This window comes from Babylonia areolata, chromosome 1, assembly GCF_041734735.1.
Source record: "Babylonia areolata isolate BAREFJ2019XMU chromosome 1, ASM4173473v1, whole genome shotgun sequence".
NCBI lineage: Eukaryota > Metazoa > Mollusca > Gastropoda > Neogastropoda > Buccinidae > Babylonia > Babylonia areolata.
In genome coordinates, this window is record NC_134876.1 from 95,712,373 (window position 1) to 95,732,785 (window position 20,413).

Genomic DNA, 20,413 nt, shown 5'->3' on the forward strand with positions numbered 1-20,413 from the left:
TACAGTACCACGACAAAAGCAAAAGAGAACAAAGCATTTCAATGAAGTCTGCTGACAGCATATAATAGAGTGAACGACGGAATTAGAAGACAGTCTGAAAGAGGACACCGCCGTCTCACCCATCCCCGAAATCTCCCTCCAGACAAGAAGAACATGCAAAAGGGGCAGCTCACCATACCTGGCCAAACAAGAGCAGCTGAAGTTAGTCACAACTCCCTGCTTGACCCCCACAAGGGACACAACTGCTTCATCCCTGCTTTGAAAACTGTCTGCCAACTTGTTTCTCTCCCCTGCGTCAGCTGCCGCTTAACATGGTCACGTGTCTCAATGAACACTCAGCACGTGGACTTCCACGCTGTTCGTTGTGTCCGCCGGGAAAGTGGGTCAGATTCAGAAATGTTCCACACTGCTGGAAGTCCTGCGTCACATTTATTTCTCTTGTGCGCCACCTCTGTTCCCTTCAAGGCTCATCACCCTCACCACTCACACAATCTTCTGGTATTGGGTTACTTCCCGTTAATAGGTATCAAGTTATACATGGCATCCTCCTTTTCTTTCCAGAAAAATATAAATACTTTCAGTGTTCCTTAGTGTGACACATGAAATAAACTCAATGACATAGAAATAAACAACAAATTGTATCCACAACTTTCTGACCTTATCTTTATTTATTTTTTTCTTGTTGCTTATAGTCCAGCCGACCGCACTGGGCCATATCAGGACTAGGACTGTCAAACCATATAAATGCTCAAACGCGTCAACACAGAACCAGCTGTCACGTCTAAACACACACACACACACACACACACACACACACAACAAAAACAAAAAAAACACTAAGACAAACCCACAAAACACAGATCATGACACAGTATCCCAACCATTTAGCTCCTTATGGCAACTGAATAAGACTAGGCTATACTGAGGACGCCAGCCATTCCCGGGTTAATCTAATCTACCATCCGCAGATTTAAAAAAAAAAAAAAAAATCAGTCGTAAAAAAAGGGGAAAAAAAACAAATCCGTCAAAGCCAAACAAAAAATGCATTAAAAAGACCAAAAAAGCAGAATGGGCAGCTAGTGCCCATCTCAGTGGTTAGTCTCACTACCGAATCGCCAGAGCAAAACAGCACAGACAGTACATCATAGACTGTGGAAAAGAGAAAAAAAAGGGGTCAAGGCTTGCTTGAAAAAAGAAAGGGAAATGGACTGGGAAGGCAGAACAAGGAGACAACAGTGAAAAAAGAAAAAAGGCAGAAACAAAGAGAGTGATAGAAAAGAGGAAATTTCTAGCACATAGTTTCCAGAAGGCGGGGGTGCTATTTGTACTGAAAGACCCCCGGCATCCCCACGGGCAGACTTACCTTATCTGAGTGGGCTGTTTCAACATATACATCAAGCTATTAAGTGTTTCATTTCTGTCAGTATCTTTGGAACATTTGTTACATAAATACAAATTCTCAACATCTCTAAAATTAATCTAAATACTGTTTTTCTCCCAATACGGCAACAGATGTCCTATGTTTGTTGTCAACATACAAGCAGCTTCCGCCGGTCCCCGAGTTCACGCCACTCTTGGTAGGAGCTTGTGTTCCACAACTGTTGTCTTGTGTTCCACAACTGTCTTTGTCTTGTTTCGTTGTGTTGGTCCTTCGTTGTGTGTTTCAACGTTGGTATTGCGATCGCCGGTTGGTTTTTGACGCATCCGACAGGCCTCTCTTCCGGTAACAGCTGACACCCGGTGCTGGCAATACAGAAGGGGTCAACTGGTTGTCAGCTACAACATTCTTTTCCCTTCTTCAACTTTGCTGTGCATTGCACGCGCATTGTGCGCGCGCGTGCACACACACACACACACACACACACACACACACACACACACACACACACACGTTTGAACAGAAGCTGTATATTACATATGGATGGGGTTGATGACTAGACCTTCGTAGATGGTTGTTCATTGCACAATATCAGTCTGTTTATCAGACTGGATTTGTTCGAGAGACAGGGCATTGACTGCTTTGGGGAAAAAGCTATTGGCGAAGCGATTGGTTTTCGTCCTCGTACTTCTGTACCGTCGAGTCGACCAGACGGGAGCATCTCGAAAATCCCAAAAGCTGAATGTGATTTGTCCTGGCTGATTGATTTGCTTATAATATATTATATGTGTTCTAGAGAAGGTAGATCAGCCCCGGTATTCTTGGTGGCAGTTTTTACGATTCTGTTAAGGGCTGCAACTTCTGCCTTGGAAATGTTTCCGTACCAAACAGTAATAGCGAAGGTTAGCACACTTTCAATGACTGCTCTAATTCCGAACTTTCTGAGGCGCCGAAGAAAGTACAGGCGCTTGTTGTGCTTTCTTAATTGTGACAATTTTTTCCGTATTTTTCTCCCATTTCAAATCGTTGGAAATGATCAGTCCGAGAAATTTAAAGTCGCTGATGATCTCAGAGTCTACTTGCGCAGTGTTTTCAATGGCAAGTGGTAAGGGGTCAGATATGGTCTTCCTGAAATCTAGAATTAATTCTTTGGTTTTGGATTTGTTGAGTTCTAAGTTGTTTTGATCACACCAGCTGGCAAGTTCATGTACTTCTTCCCTATATTTTGACTCATCACTGTTCGTAATCAGCCCTTCTAGAGTAGTATCGTCGGCAAATTTGACCATGGTGCTGCATTCATTTTGAGTTGCAGTCATGTGTGAATAGTGAGTACATTTATTGTATTGTGACTTCCATATGTACAGAAAAAATAATCGATTGTATCCTGACTTCCATACGTGCAGAAAAAAAATAATTTATTGGATCGTGACTTCCATAATTTACTGGATATTTTATAATTTAAGGAGCGCGTCCTACTAAACGCAATGGGTTAACATCGGGAATAAATTTATAAAGTTAGTGGAAAAACAATACTGCAGTATACGGTCAACAGTGATTTGTATCTGTGACATGTGAAACATTGAAAAGGAAGGGAGATAATTGTTGATCTATTTTTACAGCGTGGAATCGGCGGGACGTGCGGAAAGACGCAGACAACTAATGATAAAGAATCTTATAAATGCGGTTTCAACGTCCTTCACTTTCTTTGAAAAAAAAAAGGTACAAACTAATGGTTTTTTTCTTTACCTTTGTAAAAAAAAAAAAAAAAACTCGAAAATTAAAAAAAATAAAATAAAATAAGACATCTCTTGAAATATTTTTTTTTTTTTACTCATTTACGGTTTGGGGTTGCCTATGCGTCTTTTGGTGCACTCCTAGCTGGTTGCCGCTGTTTAGGTGGGCAATAATATTCGTTACATGGCGGTTCCAAACCACCCGCCGTTTGGTACCAGCGACAGGTCCGCCCAGGCCTGTGCTGCCATAGGTTCTGAGGGCCAGTCTTCAGTCCACCAGTGTCAGCAAGGTTCCACCTTCATGTGTTGACCACTTAGTTGCAGAGAAAAAGAAAGAAAAATATCTAATTATGTGCCTCCAGTTTATTTCATTACATTGTTTTTTTCAAAATATTCCAAGACAACTTCTGCGCCTGTCATTTGTGCTGACTGAAGTTATAATTACCTGCAGAGAGAGAGAGAGAGAGAGAGAGAGAGAATACAAATACGAATACGAAATTGTTTATTCAGATTTAGGCCTAAGCCCCTTACTAAAGGGGTAAGTCACAATTATATCAATCACACAAACACTTTTCAAAAACACATTGCTTAACATTTACACTTCAGATTCTTATTGTATTTGACAATCTATGTTGATATTATGATCTAAGTTATAGCAATACGCAATCGCTTTAAGGCATTGTAAATGTATAACGCCACATTGCACAACACAGTTTCATTTCTGGATGACATTAGCAAATTGAATCTAAAGCGGCATGGGTTATTATAAAAATTAGGCTGGATATGTTTCAACCTTAAGTCAAGTAAACAAGGACAACAAAACATAAAGTGAATTTCATCTTCTGATTGGTGGCATAAACGACACAACACTTTCTCAGCTCTTCTTTCACTGTATCTTAAACGATGGCAGGCAATATGATATACCAAGTCTAACTTTGGTCAAAGCACATTTCACATATGTATTCATTTTCATTTCAATATATGGCTCCACATTATTTGTCAACTTAAACGTCTTATAGTCAGCAAATCTGTCACTACTCTGAATGTGGTTATGCCAGTCCTGCCATCTACAATCAACAATTCTTTGTTTGAAATATTTTATGAACCATGAAACGTTTTCAACACCCTGGTTATCCCAGACATAAGAAAATCCATAAGAGCACAAACGTTTTCGAATACCTGTAACCCAAGTCTTTTTTTCCGTTATTGTCTAAGTTATACAGCATCATGTAAGCCTTGTATGGTAATCTATAATTATTCATTCTAGTTATCTTTAGCCAGTATCTAATACACTTTACATATGAGTTTATATATATTGGATATCTACCAAGTTAACCATAAATTAAATCGTTGGGTGCTCGCCTATCAACATTTAAGAAGCATTTCATGGCAAACATGTGTAATCTTTCAATTTCAACATCATTCTCAAAAGCCCAAATTTCTGCACTGTACTGTAAAATAGGCTGTACCTGAGAATCAAACAACTTAGCAAATACTGTGTATGAGCTACAATCTAATCTGTATATAACATGAAGTATAACTAGAACAGCTCTCTTTGCCCTGCTTACTAAATCTTGACAGGCATATGTAAAACTGAGTCTGGTTGAAAAAAAGATCCCAAGATATTTATACACATTTACCACTCTTACAGTTTCATTTCCATATGACCATTGTTCACGTCTACCTAAATACCCACCCCTACGAAACACAATGATATTTGTTTTCTTCCATGTTTACTTTTAAGTCCAATTTCATTGCGGCTTCATATAAACTATTTAGCTGTCTTTGCAAACCTACAACTGATATTGATAACAAGATCATATCATCAGCAAAAAGCAGCATAAACAACTCTATCAAATCAAAAGTCACTCCATGCCGTCCATTTTCAACAGTTTCAAGGGCAATGTCATTCACAAACAACGAAAATAGAACAAGACTGCACACATCACCTTGTTTCACGCCTCTTGTACAATTCACAAAATCTGATAATTTCGCTCCACTTCTTATCCTAGCTTTAACTTCTCCATACATACTTTTAACACATGTATACAGCTTACCTCTAATTCCTTTTTCTTTTCTTTTTTTAACAAAACCGGCCATAGTAACTTCCTAGAAATCGAATCAAAAGCTTTTCCATAATCAACAAATGCAACATACAATTTTTGATTATCGGCAAATTGTTTTTGAACAGCAGTTAATAAAGTAAACATGTGATCAATAGTACAATAATCTTTCTTAAAACCAGCTTGATGTTCACCTGTTATGTTATTCAAATTAACCGATTCCTGTAATCTGTAATTAATAACACAACTATACAATTTACTGCTTATGTTACATAATGATATTCCTCTGTAATTGTTCGTGTTATTGACTTTACCTTTTTTGAACAATGGTAGAATAATCGATTCAGACCAACTTTGTGGATACATGCCATTATCAAATAAATGATTAAACAGTCTAACTAAAAACGTTATTTTTATTGTAGAATCCCCCGCATTTTTGAAAAACTCACCAATTAATTCGTCAGGTCCAGCTGATTTCCCAGTCTTCAATTTTCTTACTGCTAACAATACTTCTTCTCTTGATATTGGTCTGCTTATTCCTTCATCTGTCTCATCTATGACACCTTCATTTAAATATCATCTTCACTGGACTCCTCTGCTTCCTTTTCAAGGACATTTTTAAAGTGATCAAACCACTGATCAATAGATATACTATTTTGTGGTTGAGATTTTTTGCGTGCAACTTTATTTACTGTTTCCCAAAATAACTTCTGACACTTAATTGAACCTAACAGTTCCACTGCAGTGGTCACATTTAATAATTTCTTACCATAAGAATTCAACACTGTATCATGAGAACATCGTTTCATCTGGTCTTCACCATCCTTACTATAATTTTCATGTAATCTGCTTTCATCAAGAAATTTGGGGGAATTATCAGAAGTCCTTGCGTTGAAGTCAGCACAAAGTAACATATCCATATCATCAACCACACACTTGTCTGTACTATCCTCAAGAATACTGATTCCATTATCAATGTCACAAGCATAGTACGGTGAATTTTCTGGGTGTATATACACACATATGAGTAATACGTCTTTACAAAAGTGGAAGAATTCTTTATCCAACACGAAATACATGCAAAAGTCATAGTCATCATTCAGATGACGAACATAAGGAACTATAATTCATTCCGCACAAGGCAAATTATTCCCCCTGAACGCCGTCTATGGTGCGACAACTTGACTGCTGGTCTCACAAACAATTTATGTTCTTTAAATAGACTGGACCACACTCTCCACCCTCCCTGTTGGCAACAAATTCACTGTCATCTGACACAGGTCTGGTTGGCTTGTTGCCAGCCACCGCTCGGCCCCCAGTTTCACACACAGTATACACCCGGTGCCGAGTTTCAATTTGTCTCCGTTGCATATATGTCATGATTAGAAACTGACACTTTCACTGAAATGTTTACATTGTTAGAAAATGACAAATCCAGTGGTTTGACGGGCCGGCCTGAGTCCTATGCTGCTTCTGTCTGTCATCAGCGTCTAGGTAGAACTTTTTCCCCTCGATCACTAAGTGATCATACACAATGGTAGCTTTCTTTCTGGCTGCCTTAAGATTAGGAGTCAGTTTCTTCCTGATTTCTCTGACTTTTGCAGAGAGATCCTCACCAATGAAGACAGTAATTCCCTTTAACTTCTCTTTTCTTTAAGAACCTTTACCTTGTCTTTGTAAAACGTACAGCATGCAACGATGGGGGAATTAGGACTGGCATTCACACGATGTACTCTGTCAAATTATACCGTGTCTGATATCTCTAACTTATCCATTAGCATCTCATTTACCAGTTCCTCGCAGTCTTGCCATGTTTCGTTTTTATTTCTTGGTATACCATGGATAATCAAATTATTTCGCTTTGACCGACCTTCCAAATCATCAACCTCTTTCTCTAAAACCTTTTACTTTTTTTTCAAAACACAGTTTTCTTCTTTCAAGGCATCGTTTTCTTCCCTCAAGCTTTTAACATTATTTGCTATATCATGCACTTCTTGTTTAAGGTCAGAATACGATTCCTTCAAGTCTGTCATGTCATTTTTCAAGTCATCGAATGTTGCATCAGTATATGAAGCCCAACAGCATTGACATAACGTCTTTCATAGTGGGGTCATTATTCAGTTTTTCAGTCACTTGGTCAATGCTAGCTCGTCTTTGTCCACTGTTACTCATTAGTCGTGTCTGTCTCAAAGAGTCTTGTTTTGGAGGTCCGGGATTCAGTTCAATGTCACCACACTGATGGATCAAATTTCCCATGTATAACAGAAAGAGGAACATACCTGCCATGACTCCGTCCGTTTTGCTCTAAGTTTTAAGGCCTTAAATTTTGCTCGGCTGAACATAAAAGCAATGAATACTGACAGAAAACTGCCACACACTCCCCTGAATTGTAAAGCAGAGACAGGAATAATGCATCACCAACCTCTGTAGAAAATCTCAGAACTAGAAAATCACACAGGTGTGCATATTTGACAAAAAATAGCAGGAGCTCACAAACACGCGTCCTCACTGTCACGGCTCACCTTTGACCCCCAGAGAGAGAGAGAGAGAGAGGGGGGGGGAGCACTCGGAAATAAAAACTTAAATTTTTATTTTTATTTTTTTAATTCAAGGATTAAGATTTTAGGCAAAGCCTAATCTTTTTTGAGTTTCTGAGTTCTCTCAGAGAGACACAGAGAGAGAGCTGGACTGGAATAACTTGACTGTTTTGATATTGGTCGGAGTGGGGTTGAGATGCCGCGCCTCCAAGTGACAGTGTGGTCACACTTATCAGTGCCCTTGTGGGAACTTATGGTGAGAACAAGTCTGTTGTTCTTTTTTTTATCTTTTATTTTCTGTTTGTTTTTTTGTTTGTTTGTTTGTTTGTTGTTGGTTTTACACAAGTGAGTCAAAAAGGGAGGTAATAACATTGAACTTGAAATGGCGACAGTTGCACATCTCAATATGTTTTCACGGACAACCAGCGCGAAAACAGCGAAACAGCACTGGACGGAATGGTGTCGCCGTCAACTTTCTTCAGGCATACTCCTCTTCATGCTGCGCCCTCCTACACCACACATACACACACGCGCGCGCGCAGGTCCACACGCCCACGGCACGCACACATACACGCACACACACGCAGGCACACACACACAGTGCTGTGTGTCAGTGCTGTGTGTCAGTACTGTGTGCTGTGTTGATCAGTGCTGTGTGTCAGTCACAACACAACATAGATATAATGTTTTATGTTATCAAAAGCGTTTTTGTAAAGCACCTAGAGCAGATTTCTGGATAGTGTGCTATATAAGTATCCATTATTATTATTATTATTATTGTTAAATTTATCCTTTCAACGATGAGTACAACACAACACCTGTAAATTTATCCTTTCAACGATGAGTACAACACAACACCTGTAACGTTATCCATTCAGCACTGAGCACCACAACACACAACACAACACAACACCTGTAAATTTATCCTTTCAACGATGAGTACAACACAACACAACACCTGTAACGTTATCCATTCAGCACTGAGTACAACACAACACAACACCTGTAACGTTATCCATTCAGCACTGAGTACAACACAACACAACACAACACAACACCTGCAACGTTATCCATTCAGCGCTGAGTACAACACAACACAACACAACACCGGCAACGTTATCCATTCAGCGCTGAGTACCACAATACAACACAACACCTGCAACGTTATCCTTTCAGCATTTAGCGCCACAACACAACACAACACAACACCTGTAACGTTATCCTTTCAACGATGAGTACAACACAACACCTGTAACGTTATCCTTTCAATGATGAGTACAGCACAACACAATACAACACAACACCTGTAACGTTATCCTTTCAATGATGAGTACAGCACAACACAACACAACACAACACCGGTAATGTTATCCTTTCAGCAATGAGTACAACACAACACAACACAACACCTGCAACGTTATCCATTCAGCACTGAGTACAACACAACACAACACAACACAACACCGGTAATGTTATCCTTTCAGCAATGAGTACAACACAACCCCCGAAAACGGAGTATGGCTGCCTACATGGCGGGGTAAAAACGGTCATACACGTAAAAGCCCACTCGTGTGCATACGAGTGAACGCAGAAGAAGAAGAAGAAGAAGTACAACACAACACAACACAACACCTGCAACGTTATCCATTCAGCACTGAGTACAACACAACACAACACCTGCAACGTTATCCATTCAGCACTTAGCACCACAACACAACACCTGCAACGTTATCCATTCAGCACTTAGCACCACAACACAACACCTGCAACGTTATCCATTCAGCAATTAGCACCACACCACAACACAACGCAACACCTGCAACGTTATCCATTCAGCACTGAGTACAACACAACACAACACAACACCTGCAACGTTATCCATTCAGCACTTAGCACCACAACACCTGTAACGTTATCCATTCAGCACTTAGCACCACAACACCTGTAACGTTATCCATTCAGCGCGGAGTACAACACAACACAACACAACACCTGCAACGTTATCCATTCAGCACTTAGCACCACAACACCTGTAACGTTATCCATTCAGCACGGAGTACAACACAACACAACACAACACAACACAACATCTGCAACGTTATCCATTCAACACTGAGTACAACACAACACAACACAACACCTGCAACGTTATCCATTCAGCACTTAGCACCACAACACCTGTAACGTTATCCATTCAGCACGGAGTACAACACAACACAACACAACACAACACAACATCTGCAACGTTATCCATTCAGCACTGAGTACAACACAACACAACACAACACCTGCAACGTTATCCATTCAACACTTAGCACCACAACACCTGTAACGTTATCCATTCAGCACTTAGCACCACAACACCTGTAACGTTATCCATTCAGCACGGAGTACAACACAACACAACACAATACAACACAACACCTGCAACGTTATCCATTCAGCACTTACCACCACAACACCTGTAACGTTATCCATTCAGCACGGAGAACAACACAACACAACACAACACCTGTAACGTTATCCTTTCAACGATGAGTACAACACAACACAATACAACACAACAACTGTAACGTTATCCTTTCAGCACTTAGCACCACAACATCTGCAACGTTATCCTTTCAGCACTGAATACAACACAACACAACACAACACCTGCAACGTTATCCTTTCAGCACGGAGTACAACACAACACAACACCTGTAACGTTATCCATTCAGCACGGAGTACAACACAACACAACAACTGTAACGTTATCCTTTCAACGATGAGTACAACACAACACAATACAACACAACACCTGTAACGTTATCCTTTCAGCATTTAGCGCCACAACACAACACAACACCTGTAACGTTATCCTTTCAACGATGAGTACAACACAACACAACACAACACCTGTAACGTTATCCTTTCAACGATGAGTACAACACAACACCTGTAACGTTATCCTTTCAATGATGAGTACAGCACAACACAACACAACACAACACAACACTGGTAATGTTATCCTTTCAGCAATGAGTACAACACAACACAACACCTGTAACGTTATCCATTCAGCACTGAGTACAACACAACACCTGCAACGTTATCCTTTGAGCACTTAGCACCACAACACAACACCACAACTTTCAGTGCTAAGGAAGCTGTGTGGGAGAGCTGACCTCCGTAGTGTGTGCAGCAGACTTTTTATATATGCGCTATGACACACACACACACACACACACACACACACACAGAGAAACAAAGAGAGAGATAGAGACAGAGAGACACACAGAGAGACAGATACAGAGAGAGCGACCAACCAGACACACGAACTGGTCCATGTGTGGTGAATTGACATCCGTCTGTCCTTAGTGTGTGTGTGTGTGTGTGTGTGTGTGTGTGTGTGTGTGTGTGTGTGTGTGTGTGTGTGTGTGTGTGTGTGTGTTGTGTGTGTGTGTGTGTGTGTGTGTGTGTGTGTGTGTTGTGTGTGTGTGTGTGTGTGTGTGTGTGTGTGTGTGTGTGTTGTGTGTGTGTGTGTGTGTGTGTGTGTGTGTGGCACAGAAAAACGGCCACTGAGAGATAACAAAACACACATTTACTTCAACCATATCTATAGATGTACTTTATTTTTCATATGAAACACTCCGAAAACATGAATATTTTCATAATTATATGAACAGGTATTAAAACATTTCCTTGGGTGTTACAGACCTGATTACAAAACAGTGTGGTTTATGGAAACTGTACAAAATACAAAAGCTTGATCAAAAAGGAAAGCATAAAAGACTCGGAAAAGGGTTGTGCAAAGCATGAAAAAGACTTCATCTCTATCACATAAAAGGTCTTTCCTTGAAACACACACACACACACACAGACGCGCACACACACACACACACATACAGACGCGCGCACACACACACACACACAGATGCACACACACACACACACAGATGCGCGCACGCACACACACACACACACACACAGACGCACGCGCGCACACAAACACACACACACACACACACAGAGGAAATCAAATGAGATCACAGCAAACTGACAAGATGGTATGTTTGGAAAACTTTATAAAGACAACCCCCACCCTCACCCTCCCCTTGAAAATAAAATACAAAAACCCAACAACAAACATGTCACCAAACAGATCTGAACATGAAGATATATTTTACCTGTTTCAAAAGTCCTGGCTGCTAACCGTTAGAGAAAGAAACTCTACTTGTACTTTGTCCAAGATATGAAATTTCTGATATCACTTTAATCTGTCGAGAGATATGCCACCTGGGCCTAGACATGAGAGAGGCATACAACAAGACCAGGTTTCTTATTTGACATGTCACTGATGTCAGACACAGGTAAAACTGAGGTGAGACACATGTAAAAAAACAAAATATAAACAGGCCTCTCATTTGACATGCCACTGATGTTACACTGGTAAAAATAAGTTAAGACACAGGTAAAATCAAAACATAAAACTGGTCTCTCATTTGACATGTCATTGGTGCTCAGACACCATTACAACCTACTGCGTTCTCTTTTATCCCTCTCTTATTTCTCAGGTCACCAATCTGTTCTGCCTAGCCACACTCACATTTCTCAGGTCAATGGCTACACTCACATTTCTTTGGTCAGCCTGGCGACACTCACTGTCAGATGGTTCAACATGAGGACCAGGAAAAACTGTAGCTTTTTTCACACATCCTTTTCTTTTAGCTTTGAAAAAAAGACATGAAAATCAATGATACATCTTCTACAAAAAGACAGCAGTGTGTGTGTGACAAACTCCCCACATCACAGTATGTGAGTGACAAACTGCCCACATCACAGTGTGTGTGACAAACTGCCCACATCACAGTATGTGTGACAAACTGCCCACATCACAGTGTGTGTGTGTGTGACAAACTGCCCACATCACGTATGTGTGACAAACTGCCCACATCACAGTATGTGTGTGACAAACTGCCTACATCACAGTGTGTGTACAAACTGCCCACATCACAGTATGTGTGACAAACTGCCCACATCACAGTATGTGTGTGACAAACTGCCTACATCACAGTGTGTGTGTGACAAACTGCCCACATCACAGTATGTGTGTGTGACAAACTGCCCACATCACAGTATGTGTGTGTGACAAACTGCCCACATCACAGTATGTGTGTGCGACAAACTGCCCACATCACAGTATGTATGACAAACTGCCCACATCACAGTATGTGTGACAAACTGCCCACATCACAGTATGTGTGTGACAAACTGCCCACATCACAGTATGTGTGTGCGACAAACTGCCCACATCACAGTATGTGTGTCCGACAAACTGTCCACATCACAGTATGCGTGTGTGCCAAACTGCCCACATCACAGTATATGCGTGACAAACTGCCCACATCACAGTATGTGTGTACGACAAACTGCCCACATCACAGTATGTGTGTGCGACAAACTGCCCACATCACAGTATGTATGACAAACTGCCCACATCACAGTATGTGTGACAAACTGCCCACATCACAGTATGTGTGACAAACTGCCCACATCACAGTATGTGTGTGCGACAAACTGCCCACATCACAGTATGTGTGTCCGACAAACTGCCCACATCACAGTATGTGTGACAAACTGCCCACATCACAGTATGTGTGTGACAAACTGTCCACATCACAGTGTGTGTGTGTGTGTGTAAGTGTGTGTGTGTGACAAACTACCCACATCACAGTGTGTGTGTGACAAACTGTCCACATCACAGTATGACAAACTGCCCACATCACAGTGTGTGTGTGACAAACTGTCCACATCACAGTATGCGTGTGTGACAAACTGCCCACATCACAGTGTATGCGCGACAAACTGCCCACATCACAGTATGTGTGCGACAAACTGCCCACATCACAGTATGTGTGACAAACTGCCCACATCACAGTGTGTGTACAAACTGCCCACATCACAGGTATGTGTGACAAACTGCCCACAAACTGACAGTGCTGTGCTCACTGTGAAGACTGTTCCTACAGGAACCTGGTCAGCATGGGGATAGCACTGAGAGGTCACAACATGGCTCACTCCCAGCAACAACAACAACAACAACCACAGTAACAACAACAACAAACACGACAGCACCAACAACAGCATGGCAGGGCAGAAGGAATGGATTCAGCATCAACCAGTCACCAAGTATCACTGCAAACTGTACAACTGAAATCAACAGCAACACAACAACAGGAACTCCTTTTTTTTTTTCTCAGGCGTACTCAGTTCACTCATCTGTAGGAACTGGCACTGACCTGGTTCCAGACACTCATGGAAAGCTCAACGCTCGCAGTTTAGCACAACTAAAACTAGATATTGCTTCGAACACAATATCACCCCAAAACTAAAGAATGCTCTGAATATGATAACACATACACACTACAATGCTCAGAACACAACAACACATCACAACTTTCTGCTATGGTTGTGGAAAAAGGGGGGGGCGGGGGAGGGGCATTAGTGTGGAATGGAAAGGAATCCCAGAAAAACTGGGCACACCGAGGTTCTGTCTGCTGAGTCACCGTTGTCATGTCATTTTGTTTCCCCCCTCCATCCGCACTCCCCCTTCCCAGGAAGTGTGTCAGTGAGGCCTGATGTACTGACTGTCACAGGACAGGAAGTGTGTCAGTGACGCCTGATGTACTGACTGTCACAGGACAGGAAGTGTGTCAGTGAGGCCTGATGTACTGACTGTCACAGGACAGGAAGTGTGTCAGTGACGCCTGATGTACTGACTGTCACAGGACAGGAAGTGTGTCAGTGACGCCTGATGTACTGACTGTCACAGGACAGGAAGTGTGTCAGTGACGCCTGATGTACTGACTGTCACAGGACAGGAAGTGTGTCAGTGACGCCTGATGTACTGACTGTCACAGGACAGGAAGTGTGTCAGTGACGCCTGATGCACTGTCTGTCACAGGACAGGGCGGGGAGAAGAGGGTTGGGAGTGGGGGTGTGTGGGGGTCATCTTGTCTGGCAGTGGATGTATATATGACCCCAGCACACAGAGCACCACTTTCACCAGTTCTTAGCTACAAACACACAACACCACTTTCACCAGTTCTTAGCTACAGACAACACCACTTTCGCCAGTCATTTAGCTACAAACACACTACACCACTTTCACCAGTTCTTAGCTACAGACAACACCACTTTCGCCAGTCATTTAGCTACAAACACACTACACCACTTTCGCCAGTCATTTTGCTACAAACACACTGCACCACTTTCTCCAGTTCTTAGCTACATACAACACCACTTTCACCAGTCATTTAGCTACAAACACACTACACCACTTTCTCCAGTTCTTAGCTACACACAACACCACTTTTGCCAGTCATTTAGCAGTTCTTAGCTACACACAACACCACTTTCGCCAGTCATTTAGCTACAAACACGCTACACCACTTTCACCAGTTCGTAGCTACACACTACACCACTTTCGCCAGTCATTTAACTACAAACACGCTACACCACTTTCACCAGTTCTTAGCTACACACTACACCACTTTCGCCAGTCATTTAGCTACAAACACATTACACCACTTTCTCCAGTTCTCAGCTACACACAACACCACTTTTGCCAGTCATTTAGCTACAAACACGCTACACCACTTTCTCCAGTTCTTTGCTACACACAACACCACTTTCACCAGTCATTTAGCTACAAACACGCTACACCACTTTCACCAGTTCTTAGCTACACACTACACCACTTTCGCCAGTCATTTAGCTACAAACACACTACACCACTTTCTCCAGTTCTTAGCTACACACTACACCACTTTCGCCAGTCATTTAGCTACAAACACACTACACCACTTTCTCCAGTTCTTAGCTACACACAACACCACTTTCACCAGTTCTTAGCAACAGACAACACCACTTTCACCAGTTCTTTAGCTACAAACACACTACACCACTTTCTCCAGTTCTTAGCTACACACTACACCACTTTCACCAGTCATTTAGCTACAAACAGATAACAGAAATGAACATTGTGAACACAATTTTTGTTGACTGTCTAACATGACCTCAACAGAAGCAACAAAATAAACTGCCATCAACACAAACACTACAATAACTCACACTGCAAAATGCCATCAACACAAACACTACACTAAACATAACTCACACTGCAAAATGCCATCAACACAAAGACTACACTAACTCACACTTCAAATTTTTTTAATGATACTGACAGTGACAGCATTCCTTCACTCAGCTGTCTTTCAACATTTGCTGACAAAATGACCTTTGAGACTGACAAAATGACTTTTGAGACTTGATTTCATGTCAGGTTTCCAAATACACTGTGATCCTATCATCACCCCCACACCCCTCTCTCTTCCACTCCCCACAGAGTCCCCCACTATACAACACACCACATCCACCCCCACCCACTGACAATAGACACGTCAGGTTCAGAAACAAATAAAGCACAACGGTTACACATCAAACCAAACACCAACATCATGACACACAACGCATGAATGTACATTACGCAGAACACATGAAATGTTTATTTTATTTTATTTTTTTTTATTTTTTTTTTTACGTATGAACAAACCTGACATATAACGCACTTAAGGCAAATTAGGTCAACGCAGAAAGAAAGCAACAACACTGAGGAGAAATAGGCTGTGTTATCTCCCTTTGTTCACTCTTCACACACACACACACACACACACACACACACACACACACACATACCCCATCGCCACCACACACAATGAATCACACCTGAATGAATGGGAAAGGACACACAACTGACAGCAGGTACAGTTACCTGTCTGCAGACAGTATCATCCAGTGATGCACCAACTTTCTATTTTGTTTTTCGTTGCACAGATGTGACACATGTAACTACAATTCTATAGAGAATGAACAGTGATAAAACTACAGTTCTACTGAGAATGAACAGTGATAAAACTACAATTCTACAAAGAATAAATGTATACAAAAACATATTTCTACTGAGAATAAACAAAGATAAAAACAAAAATTATAAATATATAGAATGAAGAAAGATAAAACTATAGTTATAAATATATAGAATGAAGAAAGATAAAACTATAGTAATAAATACATAGAATGAAGAAAGATAAAACTATAGTTATAGATGTATAGAATGAAGAGAGATAAAACTATAGTTATAGATATATAGAATGAAGATAGATAAAACTATAGTTATAGATATATAGAATGAAGATAGATAAAAGTCCAGTTGTATGTTGAATGAAAAGGACCACCAAATGTTGTGCACAAACTCCCAGTGTACACAGAATGAAGATCACTCCCAAATGCAGTGCACTGCATGAGTTATGTCCCTTACACTTCACAGGCACAAGTCTGTGTGACTCAACATGCCATGACCGATGTCTGTGGGAAGACTGGTGCCGGGGCAGTGTCTCACACCAACCAGCACAAAGATCCTTTTAAACAACTGCTGAGACATTCATTAATCACAGTGTACACGCATTCTTCATTGATCACAACATACACGCATTTCCACCAACACCTAACCAGCAGAACATGATCAAATCATTCAACACAAAAGATAAATGCTTGTATTTGCAAAAGTCTGTTGGTAGTTATCTGCAGAAATCTGAGCTCTCTGATCCCCCAGTCACAGAAATCAGCACTAAAATGAAACATGCTGCAGACATGAACTGTATGTCATTCACATGAACTGTATGTCATTTACATGAACTGTATGTCATTCACATGAACTGTATGTCATTTACATGAACTGTATGTCATTCACATGAACTGTATGTCATTTACATGAACTGTATGTCATTCACATGAACTGTATGTCATTTACATGAACTGTATGTCATTCACATGAACTGAAAATTCTAATATATCTGCAAGTCATTCACATGAACTGAAAACATGTCTGCATGTCATTCACATGAACTGAAATACGTTTGGATGTCATTCACATGAACTGAAATACGTTTGCATGTCATTCACATGAACTGAAATGTGTCTGCATGTCATTCACATGAACTGAAATACGTCTGGATGTCATTCAGCATCTGTCTGCCAGCACACTCATGACAATTTTCTCCTTCAACACAAACAGTCAATTTCATGTGCACGTCATCCGAAAAGAAGCAGGATGGTATATCAACTTTTTGATCAGTTATCAATCTATCAGTTTTTTATCCATAAATTGTGCCAGTCTCCCTGAAGCAAAGTGCATTCTATTCATCAATCAGATACCATATTTATCGACCAGTTACCAATCAATCACTGTGTTTATCAATCAGTGACCACGCCCTCATTGCATTCAATAGTGATGACCATTCAACCACTCTATTTATGGATCAGTCACCAATCAACCAGTGTGTTAATCAATCAGTGACCATGCCCTCATTGTTTGCGCACAGTGAAGAACATTGCAGGCTGGAGAAGGGAACTGACACAGGTGATGATGTAAGGCGGTGAAGAGGACTTCAACAATGGAGAGAAACAGAAAAGTCTGATGAACATGACAGAAAAATGACATAAAACAACCAAAGCACAGGTATCTTAACAACCAAAAGAGAGGTATCTTGACAACAATAACCAGGTATGTCTTCCTCTCCCTACAAAAACACTGGTAAAATTCCAAGTACTTCTTCCTCTCCCTTCAAAAACACAGGTAGAAGTCCAGGTATGTCTTCCTCTCCCTACCTGGTGCTGCAAAGAGTGAGGTCAAGTGTCAAAGGACGTCAGAATCATGTTAAAACTAAAGGTTAAAGGTCCCACAGACTGACAGTCACAGGGGCAGTGAAGTCATATCCACTGTGTCTGGTGATCAGCGAAGGAAGGCGGGGCCCAGTCCTCTCCTGCAGTTCTAACCTTGCCCGCCTCAAGTCAGGGACCACTCACAGCTGGTGGAGGGAGGAAATCAGTCAGGTGCCTTTCCCAAAGAATAAACACCTCTCAATGGGATAACAAAGTGATCCTCATTCTGATATATATACACCAGAAAACTGCAGGTGTTCTCAGAGACAGAGAGAGAGAGTGAGAGAGAGGGTGAGGAGGAGAGAGGAGGAAGAGGGAGAAAGAGCACAACTACAGCCAGCACGGGCCATAACAATCAGGAGCAATATTTTCACATGAGCAAAACCAACTGATACAAATGATAAAACTTTCGAAAGCTTGTATAAAACAAAATTTAAAAAAAAACCCACTAAGTCAGAGCCCTCTGTGCTAGTGCCAGCACACACTGAACAAAGATCTGTTGAAACAGTATCACCCAGCACACACTGAACAAAGATCTGTTGTAACAGTATCGCCCAGCACACACTGAACAAAGATCTGTTGTAACAGTATCACCCAGCACTCACTGAACAAAGATCTGTTGTAACAGTATCACCCAGCACTCACTGAACAAAGATCTGTTGTAACAGTATTGCCCAGCACACACTGAACAAAGATCTGTTGTAACAGTATCACCCAGCACTCACTGAACAAAGATCTGTTGTAACAGTATCGCCCAGCACACACTGAACAAAGATCTGTTGTAACAGTACCACCCAGCACTCACTAAACAAAGATCTGTTGTAACAGTATCACCCAGCACTCACTGAACAAAGATCTGTTGTAACAGTATCACCCAGCACTCACTGAACAAAGATCTGTTGTAACAATATCACCCAGCACTCACTGAACAAAGATCTGTTGTCACACCACCATCAGTTCATCCTTTGTTGAGGGGAACATCACAACACACCATAGTTCAAGCTATGTCAAAGTGCAGTTAGGAACCAATCCACTTAGTGGTTTCCAAATCTACAGGAAAAAAGGTTTAATGAGCAGTGCGGTGACATGTTTCAGACATGTCGGAACAGACACTGAGATTGGAAACGGTGTCGGAAACTAACAGCCAACATTGCGTCATATAATATGTCATTGGACATACTGCGTGAGGTAAACATTTGAGCCATCTATAACTGGCCATTTGGTATAAAGGAAATGTACACTGGGCTAGGTATAAGGTTAGGAGATAAATCGACCAAGTCAATCACTGTGCTAAACTAGGTCAGGAAGAGAAAAGAGGGAAGATGAACTACTGGGTACACAGTGGAAAATCGAACCAGCCCCACACACCACACAGCCCCACACACCACACAGCTCATGGACCACAGGACCACGTGGGATAAGGAAGATGGACATACACATGTGAACAAAGCCACGTCTGGGGGAGAACTAAGGACATGTCCTGTCTGTCTGGGGGAGAACTAAGGACATGTCCTGTCTGTCTATGGGAGAACTTAGGACATGTCCTGTCTGGGGGAGAACTTAGGACATGTCCTGTCTGTCTGGGGGAGAACTTAGGACATGTCTTGTCTGGGGGAGAACTTAGGACATGTCCTGTCAGCTGACACTGCCTGTTGCAAAGAAATCTGATCTGCTCTGACACACTGTCTTCACTGTGTGTGTGTGTGCGCATGTGTGGATGCGTGCGTGCGTGCGTTTATGAGAGAGAGAACTGAACACTGAACACTTTAATGTCAATAGCTTTACAGCCCTAATGACATGGGGGTTTATGAGAGAGAGAGAGAGAGAGAGAGAGAGAGAGAGAGAGAGAGAGAGAGAGAGAGAGAACAATCATTCAATGATATTTCTCAATAAATTAGGTCAGCAATTTATAGCCAACAAAGGGTCTGTCAGCAGAAA

At 41.4% G+C, this 20,413-nt stretch overlaps 1 protein-coding gene across 7 annotated transcripts in view; it reads right to left on the reverse strand.

Moving 5' to 3' along the window:
- The window catches only part of LOC143289794 (glutathione hydrolase-like YwrD proenzyme), a 36,510-nt gene extending 25,630 nt beyond the window's left edge, over positions 1 to 10,880 (reverse strand). The window contains exons 1-2 of one of the 7 annotated variants that reach the window (XM_076598959.1): positions 10,795 to 10,861; positions 1,539 to 1,743 (exon numbers count right to left, since the gene is read on the reverse strand). The gene's annotated coding sequence lies outside the window, so the exon portion shown is untranslated. Of the gene's footprint in view, positions 1 to 178; positions 468 to 1,538; positions 1,744 to 7,596; positions 7,696 to 8,867; positions 8,877 to 10,754 lie in introns of those variants that run through there. The other 6 variants (XM_076598976.1, XM_076598968.1, XM_076598984.1 and 3 more) reach the window with 6 other exon arrangements.
- Between the last annotated feature and the right edge of the window lie 9,533 nt (positions 10,881 to 20,413).